At 35.1% G+C, this 12897-nt stretch overlaps 1 protein-coding gene across 6 annotated transcripts in view; it reads right to left on the minus strand.

Annotated features, from left to right (window-relative positions):
* The window catches only part of AFG1L (AFG1 like ATPase), a 197326-nt gene that overhangs the window by 48657 nt on the left and 135772 nt on the right, over positions 1 to 12897 (minus strand). The gene's annotated exons all lie outside the window — the stretch shown is intronic.

A 12897-nucleotide genomic window follows, 5' to 3' on the forward strand; every position in this document is an offset into this window, starting at 1 on the left:
ATGCAAAACAAGAACAAATAGACAAGGCAGTCAAGGATCCAGCAAAGTATCCTTTGAAATCTCTACTGAGAGGGTACACGTGAAATTAAATATTGAAGCTGCCTTTTAAAAAAATCAAGTCAAACCACTGACTGAGAGGATCAAACATCCAGAATTAAATTACCAGCTTCAAAATACCAACTTGATCTGCACATCAATAACTTTATCAGACTTCGAATACAAAGACAATTACAGACCACACAGTTTCTCTCAAAAATGTCCTTGTTGGAAATCCAAGAAAACTCTCTTCTTCTGTGATGCCCACCATTGCAGATACTATGAAGTTAGTCTCCTCAAAGAATCCTTTGTATTCTAATTAGAAATCACCATATGGTTTAGGAAACCCACATATACAAATGTGATAATACTATGGCCTTTTTTCCTCTCACTTTTTTTTAAAGAAGGGTTGATAAATTAAGTCAATGAACTAAAATAACTGGCAGAAGAAATAAATGCTATTAAAAAAACTTCAAGTGAAAATATAAGTTTACTTCAACTCTGTGTACAAACTTACACAGGATGACCTGCCAATATGCTTAATTTTGACACACAAATCACTCTTATCTAGGTGTGGAAACAATTAAACTCAGTTCTGGAATCCATCTTAAAGTCTTATTGAAAACTCATAAATTATTTTTTCTTTACATTAAGCTTAAACTAAACCAAAATAATTTCTTCCTTGAGATAATTGTCAGGTGGCAGGCATTTAATACACAAGCACCTAATTCTTCAAATGTTCTATAGTAAATGTCTTTAAAATGCAACAAAGCACACAGTCACTATGAAGAGTTTGGAACTGTCACATTTCAAATAGTAACCACTCCACCTCAAGGATCTTTAAAATATCATTTAAAATGGTTAGCTTTGCAGGGGAATGCTATTTGACTTATATAAAGCCTTGTATGATAATTGAATAGAGCTGTATTAAGGTAATAAAATGACACTACAGAAAGAGTGATTATAGAGAGAATAAATAATTTTGAAGGTACAAAGAAATCCTATAAACCAACATAAATGTCAGTGCCCACACCAAGCACATGTATGTTTAGATGGCTTTGCCAACATCATTCACAGGGATTCATTTGGAATCACCTCCACTTTGCAACAGTGGTGTATACACACACAACTGACAGAGAAGGGAGATATTTTTAAAAGGATATATAAAGAAGAGAGCAGTGTTGACAACCCTGGACATCTGCTGGCTTTCAGTAAGTTACCCTGTCCTTATGTTAGGCATGTTACCCAAAAAAGAGGGAAAAATGAATTTGGAAAAATAACCAAAATAGAAGACAGTTATGTTTCTAAAAGCATATCTGGTAAACAATTTCTTATAAACTTCCTCAGTGGTGATTTTTTTTTTATTCTGTGCTCAAATATACTATAATATTAAAATATGGCTCACTAGACTTTAGTTAGGCCACATCTGTGAAATATACTATAAGTGATTTCATTTATAGTGAAATTATATGTGAAATGATAAAATTATTTTTATTATAATAGCATTGTATAAGAAATCCATTATATTATCATAAAAGATTGCTCAGAAGTTATAACACCTACCTAAAATAAAAAGTTTTATTGTTATAGTCTAAAAATAACATTCATAAAAGCAGTTTATGTAAGCTCACAACTGAACATACTATTATCCACTTAAGGCCAACTTGCACTTGACCTTGGGGAGTAAGTTCTATTGACTTTCTGGATGATAGAAACCTTATCTTCGTATTGTTTAACAGCAGGATGAGCTAGTGTGTAATTTTGGTTTTATCAGATGTATCTATACTGATATAAAATAAACATGCAATGAAAGAAATCATTATCAGAAATGAATATATTCATAATTCCTTAACAATAACTTATAAGAAAACACTAGTCTCACATTCCATTCAGACTTCAGATTTCCTTACGTAAGAGGATGCATCAGTCAGAGCTCATCAATTTCTTTAAGAATAAAAATTAGACAAGTAACAAGAGAAATTAAAGTTTACCTGTCTCTACCAGCCTAAAAGTTTTACTTAACATTCATGTTCATATATCTCTGGTTTAAACATCTTGAGTATGGTTTGTAATTCTAGTAAATTTGGATGATTCTGAACATTTTCAATGTGTCACACATGGAATAAAAAAAGCTATCATTTGTTGAACAGCTATTATGCAGCAATAACTTTACCTATACCATCCCCACTTGCCATGTAGTATGTATTATTATCACATTTTTATTAAAGAGAAAAACGAAACTCAGAGAAATAGGTCATTTTATCTAAGATCCGAATACATAAAATTTAAAATTTTTTAAGTAATGAAAAGTATTATAAATAAAATATATAGGCACATTAAACTGGGAAACACAGTGGCAACATTTATGGCATATATTTAATATTTTCAATATATTAAAAGCTCTAACATATAAAAAATTGAATACTCCAATAGGAAAACTGTCAAAAGACCTGAACAGGCAAATGGCATTAAAAAAATAGCTCAGTGGGCAAAATACATATGTAAAGTGGTTCATTCTTACTAGTGATAAAAATGCAATATAAAATCATGAGAGATCATTCTTTTATCCAAACTGGCAAAGATAAGGAAAAAGATAAAATAACTGGAACAAGCATAGGTAAGGGGAAAAAGAACCTTCTCATGTACCATAGAATGTAAAATTGGTACAAGAGTTCAAGACAACCAGATAATATGTAATAAAAGCATTAGAAACATGCATATCGTATCACCCCACTATTCCACTCATAGGAATCTCATGTGTAAATAATAATGGTTAATGACTGTAAGGATGTTCACTGTGACACTGCTAGCATCAAAAAAAAGTATAGAACAGGGCTTCCCCGGTGGTATAGTGGCTAATAGTCCACCTACCAACACGGGGGACACGAGCTGGATCCTTGGTCCAGAAAGATCCCACCTGCCAGGGAGCAACTAAGCCCATGCAACACAACTTCTGAGCCAGCGCTCTAGAGCCCAGGAGCCGGAACCACTGAACCCACATGCTGCACTTACTGAGGCCCGTGAGCCCAGAGTCTGTGCTCCACGACAAGAGAAGCCATCAGAGTGAGAAGCCTGAGCACCGCGACAAATAGCAGCCTCCACTCATCACAACTAAAGAAAGCCCACACACAGTAAGGGAGACCTAGCCCAACCAAAAATAAATAAATAAATTCTTTTTAAAGTGCAAAGAACCTAAATGTCCAACAATGGGGAATTTGAAGTACATTTGGATCCACTTATACAATAGGTCATTATATGCAATTTTCCCCTCTTGTCCTGGAATTGTAATTAAGGCTCAAAGTTGATGGGTAGAAGTGCTAAGTACCCCCAAATTGCTAGAAAGAACCACCAATAAGCCACCAATAACCGGCTTCAGGCTCTTGCCCCTGTGGGTAAATCATGAGAATAACCAGCCCTACTGTAAACGTCATGCACCTCTACCATCCCCTCTATTCCCCACACCATAGTGTCCTTAGAAGGAAGGGAAAGAAGATCAGGAATCGCGGGCTTTTGTGTCTCGTATTTGTGGTATGAGCCTTTTCCCTCCCTTTCCTTTAGGAGAGAAGAGGGTGATTTACTCCCCTCAAAACAAGTGATGAGGGAAAGTGATTCTAAGAATATCCCGAGGAAATATAAGAGCAGACTGGAAGAAGGAAAGACTGGCTTTGCTTTCGATGAGCAGGACCTTAGTAGACTAAGAAATCAGAAGGCAGGAGGTGAGCTGAGATGAAGCAATTCATTTCTCACAACAGCCTCCCCTACTCTACCCCCTGGCCACTACCACCACCACCAAAGGTTTGGCAGTACTAGATACACTCAAAGATACAGGTGAGGGTCAGGCTGGAAACAAGAGCATTGTCTGAAAATAACACCAAGGCAGCTCCTTAGATTCCCTCTTTTCACCTGGACAGCCAGACTCCTATAATACCTCTACTCCAGCTGAAACTGGAAAATTTACTGTCTGGGACAGTTTTAACACTGGAAAGGTTGAAAGTCACTAATTCAAAGTAAACAACGAAACCAACAGTCCTTACCTCTTCAGCATCCAGAACCCTACCAGCCCAGGAAGCTTCCATCCCAAAAAGTAGACAGAAAGATTGGAGACAACTTTCTGGAGGAAAATGAATAGCCAAAAAATAAAGAACTGCTGATACTGACATTTGGGGGTTCTTCAATGGAAAACCTGACCTGCTACCTTATTACCCTCCAGTTAAGTCCACCAATCAATAAAACCCCATCTATGTACACAAACTTCTAATCACCTTCATTCTTAAGGTGAATGGACAACAAAAGCATTTCTAGGCATTTAAGGAAATCCTCTAGGATAAAAGATAAAGATCACATAAAGAAATGGAGAAAAGGATCTTGGAGGAAGGGAAGAAAAAAATACAGAGACCAAAAGGAGAAAGTTATACTCTAATATGCCTTTTATATAGGCACATTGCATTGCATAAATGCTATAAACCAAAAGGACAATTAGGGCCTAAGAAAGAGCTCTGAATAATGAATGCTAAAGAAGAAATTTAGGGAAATGGTCACCTGAAACTATCAGAACATTGTTTGTTAATTGGCTATATCCCAATACAAAATAAAAAGCTAAAAAAAGAAATTTAAGGGAAAATGTTGAAGTAATCTTTCAGAAAATATAGCAGAAATAGAAAAAAGATGGAAAATAAAATAGAAAATTAAAAAATTAGATGATAAATCCAGAAGGTTCAATATCTAACTGGGAGTCATTCTAAAGTCTGGGGTGGTAGGGGGAATGAAGAATCAAATTATCAAAGAAAAAAGAAAATTAAATTTTCTAGAACTAAAGGACATGATTTTCTAAATTGAAAGAATCCAATGAATACCAAGCACAAAGAAGGGGGGTAAAAAACATTCTAAGGCACATTATCATTAAGTTTCAGGAAAGTAGGAATAAAGAAAAACTATCCTAAAGAATTTCAAAGGGAAAAACAGGTCAAACATAAAAGATCAAGAAACTTGCATATCAAACTTCACAACGGCAATAATGGAAATGTGAAGATAATGGCATAGTGCCTACAAGTTTTGAAGGGAATATTCAAATTATTATGGCAAATTATTGTCTAATTATTCATGCCCAAATTATTAATCAAATCAAATAAGGACATTTTTGGACAGATGAGCCCTCAAAAATATGTATTTCCCATTCAGTCTTCTCAGGAAGGTAGTGGAAGGTGTGCTCTCTCAGAACAGAGAGAAGAGTCACACTGCTTGGAGGGTGAAGCTTTGCCCTAACTGGCTCTCCCGGTGACGAAGGCTGTAAACACTGCGCAAAAGGTATGAGAGCAGGGAACCTGAAGGCGCTGGAAAATGAACAGAAGCGGGTAGATTCTAGAAGAAGCCTACCCTTGGGAGAAGGGGGAAATGGCATGCTACTCATTTTTATAGCTTTCAGACTAAAGACAATAAACTCAGTACTGCTCAGGGCAACTAAAATCCCAATAGAAAACCTACAGTCCTTAAAGCATGAAGAACCAGAGGAGAGTAGCAGGTAATCACAGAGCTGGAAAATCAGGGGGAATTTCAGAAAAAGTGTTTCTAAATACCCAAAAGATATCAATCTGGAAAATTTCTGAAATTCTAAGTAAATCTGCATTTATCACAATACTTCATGTGTCCTCAAATAATGAGTGTCCATAATAACAATGAATCATTTTTCTATTATAGGGTTATACTAAAAGTTTCAGCAGTTTTCAATGTGAAAAACTTCATAATAAGAATAAATTCATGGCTTATCACTAGTATAAGTCAATATACTATGACAATATGTATATTGACAATTATGTATTTCAATAGTATGAAAGTGATCTTTACCTGATAAAGACTTATGATAGTAAAAAACATTAGAAGGAAATATGAACACAAAATAAATGCTAAACAAAATTATTTTTAAATTTAAATACATCATAAATTTAATATGTGGAAGTCATCATTTTTTAAAGTTTTTATATTTATTATTTTTAAAGGCTTTTAAAAACACATAGTATTAATTACCATATCTGACAGTCCTGACCTTTTCAGGTTAATAAATATTCCAGATATAGGAAAATGTCTTTCATTTTGTACCAATATTGATCAAATCAATGACAGTGTGTCCTGAATCATTTTCAACTTGGGTATTAGGATACATATTGCTTCATATAAACCCATTTCCTTTAATAGCAAGTGTCTGGTTTTGTTTACTCAATATTATGTGGGGTTCATCCTTATCGATATATGCAGTAGTTTTTTTTTTCTGTATGGTGATACTCCATCGCATTAAAACACCATAATTTATTACTCTACTGTTGATTAGTGTATTAGTCTGCTAGGGCTGCCACAAAAGAATACCACAGACTGGTGGCTTAATCAACAGAAATATATTTTATCACAGTTCTGGAGGATGGAAGTCTTAAGATCACATTGTGGTCAGGTTTCATTTCTTTTGAAGTTCATCTTGGCTTGCACATGGCTATCTCATTGCTATGTCCTCACATGGCCTTTCCTCTGGTGTCTCTTCCTCTTCTTATAGAGACACCAGTCCTAGGAGGTGAGGGTTCCACCCATGTGACCTCATGCAATTAATTACCTCCTTAAAGGCCCTACTCCCAGATACAGTCCCATTTGGGTTAGGACTCCAACTATGAATTTTGGAGGAATACAATTCAGTCCCTAACAATGAGCACGTGTGTAATTTATATTTTGGAGCTACTATGAATAAGTACTACTGTGAACATTCTAGTATGAGCCTTTTGGTAAACTTCTTATACATGTTTGCTGGAGTAAAATTGCTATTCATAGGCTAAATCTGCGTTCACCTTAGTAGATGCTACCAGTATCTACTGCAGATACTGCAGCTTTCCAAAGGAGTTGAAGCGATTTATTCCCACACTTACAGTGCACAAAAAGTTCTACTTGTTCCACATTCTTGCCAATACTTGGTATTCTTCTTATATTCCATTTTAGTGATTATGGTAGACATATGATAAGTAATTTTAGTCTAAGTGCCTCAAATTATTTTTAGAAATGAAATAAAAATACAAATGTGATTTAATCATTGTAATATAACAGAGGCATTTTCTTGATAAAATGTTATGAAAATTTTAAAATCTATTCTTAAAACACCTAAGACCACTTGACTTTTTTTAAGTAGTAAATTTCAAGAATGTAACTTTATTATAAAAATTTCAGCCAGAGAAAATGTCTTTAACTTCCAAAAGGGGGGGGTGGGGTAAATACACTTGTAATGGAGAAAAACCAGAGTAACAGCAGTGATTCTGCAACGCCAGGACCCTCTTGTTAGTTTTCCAGTGAAACTATTTAAAAAGACAGCAGCATTATCTTACACTAAAAATCTATTCTCAGAAATACAATCATGTCTGTGAAGCTCCCAAAAAGGTTAAGGGTCAGCTACTTCAAAAAAAACAAAAACAAAACTAGTGTTTAGAACATACAATGCAAGGTTGTCAACAGGTATATTCAGAAAACAAATGTACAAAAACCACACAAGGATATAGACTATAAAATACAAATAGTGATTAAAATTACTCTCAAATTACAAACATACTTAAAAGTATTCCAACCTAACCAGTAAAACTGAGGAGGGATGAAGCCTGGTAGTCAAAAGCAGTTGCATGGAAAAGCAACAGCGTAAAGATGCCACTAAATTAAACATAAATTTTTTCAGTGTAAAAGGGGAGCTAAATTCAGAATTTTCTTCTGGGGCTATAAGAATATCATGTCACATGGATGGAAGAACGTGTTCTGCTCAGCTTTGTGTAGTTCAATTTTAACCACAGAGGCATATCTTAAGGAAGAGTGACTTGAGCAGCATCAAAACGAGCAGGAGAAAATACAGGAATTAAGCTCAGATGCTCTGAATCATATTCCCTTTTCTCTCATAAGGGAAGACAGAAACATAAGCTCCTACAAGTGAGTAGGGATAAAGAATTTAAGGGACTTCTAATTCTGGATAACTGCCCCATCAGTGGGATGCCTCAATAGAGCAGATGAGATGCAAAATAGAAAATCTGCTCACAGATACTCAAAAGGTGACTATGGTCAGAGAATTAAGTCATGTTTGAAGAAGAAGCAGAGTCACTCTTTTCCACTGTTTTTTCTTGGCAGGGGTCAGAGTATGAGGGACCCAAGCAGGGCACAGAATCTTTTTCCTCTGTTCTAAATGCTCTGGGTAAAATCAACCCATTTCATTGCTTCTGTCACTTTTATGCTAGACTCAGAAACTGCAGTTGAGTTTTCTGTCAAGTAGAACTACTGTGTCTTTAAGTCAGAAAAGCCCTGGAATCGACCACTATTTCATTGCCAGGAAATTCGGCATCAACAACTATAGGAATCCTGGATTAAAAGCCTGACTCCTTCAAAAGTATGAGAATCGTGATTAATTTTTCCATAATAAATTAGTAAACAGGAAAGTAATCAGTAATCTCAATTTTGAGAAAATTTATATGTCTAAAATCAGGCATTCAATATAAAACTTACACTCAAGAAAGACAGTATGTCAAAAGAGACCTTATTGTTGCTGAATTGTTTGAAATTCTCAACAAAAATTCCAAAACAAGGGGAGGTTTCTAGAAGAGGGTCACACATGAATTTAAATGGAAATTAATTTCTTTAAGAACCTCCTACTTCATTAGGATTGACTCAGAGGAACAGAATGCTACCCACACTTTGCCCCTTTATCCCCCTTTAAAAATCAACAGCTTGTTAAGGTATCAACAAGTAGAATAGAATTGGCTTTCCTTGGTCCCTCTCTCTTCATGTTCTCTATTCCAGAGAGCCAAAGTTGATTCAACGAGGGAGAAATTTCCCCTTCCTCTTAAAGTTCTTGTGCCAAACTTCCCTGGCAGTCAGCCTTCTCACTCTACTGATTCCTTGTCCATTCACGCTGTACAGCTCTTTGTGCTCACACCAAACATAATCTGGGGCTGGAGGCAGGTCTAAGATTAAGTTGGTTTATACTCTCCTTAATATAAAACAGACTTGGTTGCATTTCAAATCCTGTAGGTTTGTTTTACATAACAGAATCAGTTGTTAGGATGGATTTTTGTCCTAGTATTTATCTTCCTCTCAATCACTCAAAGACTTAATTGATTCTGCAGAGATCCATTTCAGTCTCTAAATTTCCCACCCTTCTCAATCACCTGGAGAGTAACTTAACTGGTTCCATTAATCTTGACCTATGTATAATGCAAGCAAGCAGGATCTAGTGCCTTTAACTCTCAAATTCCAGACCTTCAACCCTCCTTCTCAGTCCCACTCTCCACTCTCCATATAAAATTTCTACTAAATCTATATATTAACAATGCCCACAAATAAATCAATGGTGTAACATGTAAAATTGCAACTTGGTAGATCCAAAAATAATTATTTTTCTTAAAATTTCAGAAAGGCTAAAATAATTGAACATTTTAAACAACAACAATAAAAACAAAAAGGAAGCTGGAGAATAAGAATCTCTAACTCCTGTTTAAGTGAAGAAGATATCACATCCATCTCAGAAAAAGAGGCCAGGGAATTTTAGTAGGTTAAAAGAAAAGGTATACAGCAAAATTAACTAAAGACATAGGACTTTTGCCAGATCAGCTTGACCTATGTTGAAGATTTTTACTTATAAATATATTTGAAGATGAAATAACAAGATAAGAATTCTAAGGAAAGTTAGCAACTTTCCTCTGTACTTTTATATGTGTAAGTATATATATTATCTATGCATGTACATATTGTATATATAGCCTATTTATACTTTACTAGTGGAGAAGGCAATGGCACCCCACTCCAGTACTCCTGCCTGGGAAATCCCATGGGCGGAGAAGCCTGGTAGGCTGCAGTCCATGGAGTCGTGAAGAGTCGGACATGACTGAGCAACTTCACTTTCACTTTTCACTTTCATGCATTGGAGAAGGAAATGGCAACCCAATCCAGTGTTCTTGCCTGGAGAATCCCAGGGACGGGAGAGCCTGGTGGGCTACCGTCTATGGGGTCGCACAGAGTCGGACACGACTGAAGTGACTTAGCAGCAGCATACTTTACTAGATGAGTACAGTCATACAACTGAACATTTTTGTCAATATGTTTAGCTGGAAATGGTGAGCCAGCTCCATTCTGGTCCTGTCTAGCGTGCTGAAAAACAACCACTGTGATACGCTATTAAATTACAGTTCAATAAATGGATAGATGACAAAAGGTATGCTGAGCTAATGGAAACTCATACTGAAATACACAGAAGATAGACTTCTATTGCTCCTGTTTCAAACGTTTCAAATATTCAAATTTCAAATACTTGACATCTTAATTCAGGAGTCCTTAAGTGAATATAAAATTAATTAATAAATTTTAACGTACATATAAATTATGCCAAATAAGACAATTTTGTGATTTTTGAAAGACATAATAAATGGCCTATCTGACTATAGTACATAAAGTAAAAAATGGTTACTGTTATATTTTACTAGTATACAGTTGTAAAGATTGAGGGCAGGAGGAGAAGGGGACGACAGAGGATGAGATGGTTGGATGGCATCCCCGACTCAATGGACATGAGTTTGGATAGACTCCGGCAGTTGGTGATGGACAGGGAGGCCTGGAGTGCTGCAGTCCATGGGGTCTCAAAGAGTTGGACATGACTGAGCAACTGAACTGATACAGTTGTAAGCTTGCAATATCACATAGAGTTACTCATAGATAAAATATCAATAGGAGTTCTTATGACAAAGATAATACTGTGTCAACTACTTTTGAGAATCAATTATCTTTTCCCTACAGGTGGCCTGAGAGTAAAGATTCATTACCATTACTGACATTTTAATTATCAAAACATATAGCAACATATAATACTTCATTTTGAATTTGAGACATTTCAGTTTGGATGAAACATTATATTTTATATGTTTCATAGAGATAAAAGTTCTCCACTAAAAAATGACCTAAAATATAATGGAAAAATCATTAAAAGGATGAAAATGTTACAGTAAAAACATGTACTTAATGTAGGAGAAATAAGTAAAGGAAGAACATTGAAACAAAAAGTCATGAAACATACAGACAATGAAAAGTAAAAGCTGATGTAAATCCAATTATATCAGTAATAACATAATTTGTGAGTGAATTAAACAATTTAATCAAAAGGCAGAGATTGGTGGACTGGATAAAAAAGTGAGTTATAACTATATGCTATCTACAGAAGATATGGTTTACATTCAAAGATACAAATAGGTTGAAAATAAAAGAATGAAAAAAAGATATATCATGAAAAAAGCAACCACTATTAATATCAGACAAAACAGACTTTAAAACAACAAAAATGTGATTAGAAACTAAAAGGAACATTTTATAATGATAAAACTATCAATCCATCAGGATGATATAACAATTATAAATATGTATGTGCCTAGAAACAAAGCCCTCAGAATTCATGAAGCAAAAACTGACATAACTGAAAGGAGAAACAGACAATGCAACAGTGATAGTTGGGGGACTTCAATATCCAACTTTCAATAGTGGATAGAACAACTAGGGGGAAGATCAACAAGAAATGATAAGACTTGAATACACTATACACAAATTAGACTAACATATAAACACTCCACTCAATAACCAACAAATATACATTTTTCTCAAATGCGCATGAAACATTCTCAAAGAAAGATCATATCCTATGCCATAAAACAAATTTTCAATTAAAAGGAATTGAAATTATGCAGAGTATTCTCTAGTCACAGTAGAGTGAAATTAGAAATTGGTAACAAAGACGTATTTGGAAAATTCACAAATGTGTGGGAATAAAACAGCACACTCCTAAGTAACCAATGGGTCAAAAAAAGAAATGAAAAGGAAAATTAGAAAATACTTTGAAACAAAGAAAATTAAGACATAATATACCAAACTTATGAGATGCAGCAGAAGTAGTGCTTATGGGTAAATTTATAGCTATAAATGCCTACATAAAAAAGAAGAAAAATCTCAAACTAATAATCTAACTTTCTACCATAAGACTCTTAGAAAATTAATCTAAAACAAGTAGAAATAATAAAGATTAGAGTGGAAATTAATGAAGTAAAGAATATAAAAATAATAGAGCAAATAGTAAAACCGAAAGTTAATTCTTTGCAAAAGTGAATAAAATGGACAACCTTTTAGCTAAAGAAAAGAGTGAAAACTAAAATTACTAAAATCAGGGATGAAAGAGACAACATTACTACCAACCTTATAGAACTAAAAAAGACCTATAAGGGAATAATGTTAACAACTATACCAAAAAAAATAGGTAACTTCGATAAATGGGAAAATTCCTAGAAAGACACATATCACTTAAGCAAACTTAAGAAAAAAGATAAAATCTAAATAGAAAAAGAGGGAATTCTTCAAAACTCATTCTCTGAGGCCAGTATTACCTTGACAGCAAAATCAGAAAAAGACATCAGTTAAGTTCAATCGCTCAGTTGTGTCCGACTCTTTGTGACCCCATGGACTGCAGCAAGCCAGGCCTTCCTGTCCATCACCAACTACTGGAGTCCACCTGAACCCATGTCCATTGAGTCAGTGATGCATCCAACCATCTCATCCTCTGTCGTCCCCTTCTCCTCCTGCCTTCAATCTTTCCCAGTATCACGGTCTTTTCAAATAAGTCAGCTATTCATATCAGGTGGCCAAAGCACTGGAGTTTCAGCTTTAGCATCAGTCCTTCCAATGAACACCCAGGACTGATCTCCTTTAGGATGGACTGGTTGGATCTCCTTGCAGTCCAAGGGACTCTCAAGAGTCTTCTCCAACACCACAGTTCAAAACCATCAATTCTTTGGCGCTCAGCTTTTTTTATAGTCCAACTCTCACAACGAT

This window comes from Ovis canadensis, chromosome 8 (genome assembly GCF_042477335.2).
Source record: "Ovis canadensis isolate MfBH-ARS-UI-01 breed Bighorn chromosome 8, ARS-UI_OviCan_v2, whole genome shotgun sequence".
Classification (NCBI taxonomy): domain Eukaryota; kingdom Metazoa; phylum Chordata; class Mammalia; order Artiodactyla; family Bovidae; genus Ovis; species Ovis canadensis.